We start from the raw sequence: 517 nt of genomic DNA, 5'->3' as shown, positions 1-517 counted from the left end.
ATGAGTTTGGGGTTGAGCATCCTGCATATTTTATTGCATAACTGGGAGTGCTTCTGGTTGTTCCTGTTTAAGATCCCCCGCCCCATCGAAGGGCGATGCGGGAACGTGTCTGTCAGTAACTCTGTCCCAACGGCAATTCTAAACGTGGTTCCCTCGCTGAAGGAAAAGTGACGGCACAAGAGAATTGCTGCAGATGGGAGCTTTCTTATAATTACACATAATTTGTTCACCAACACTGCCAGGCGTGACAGTCCCTCGTTGTGTCCCAAACCCTCACTCCGGGCTGGCTCTTTTCCATGGGGTTGAGCGTTTTAGAGTGGGGTTCACCTGGGGGAGAACCGCTTTTGGGCGGGATGGTCGCTCCGAGGGAGGACCGGCACCGTCAGGACTATCCCGATTCTGTCTTTTAGAAACGCTTTAACATTTGCTGTGTAATTAAAAGCCTTTTCCGTGCAGGACCTAAAGTTGTATAGAAACTGCAGCGAGTAAACGGCCTTGGTTTGGTTCCGGCGGCTTT

This window comes from Charadrius vociferus, unplaced genomic scaffold (genome assembly GCF_000708025.1).
Source record: "Charadrius vociferus isolate BGI_N301 unplaced genomic scaffold, ASM70802v2 scaffold650, whole genome shotgun sequence".
Taxonomy (NCBI): domain Eukaryota; kingdom Metazoa; phylum Chordata; class Aves; order Charadriiformes; family Charadriidae; genus Charadrius; species Charadrius vociferus.
The sequence above is the reverse complement of the archived record's forward strand: the minus strand, read 5'-3'. Positions refer to the sequence as shown.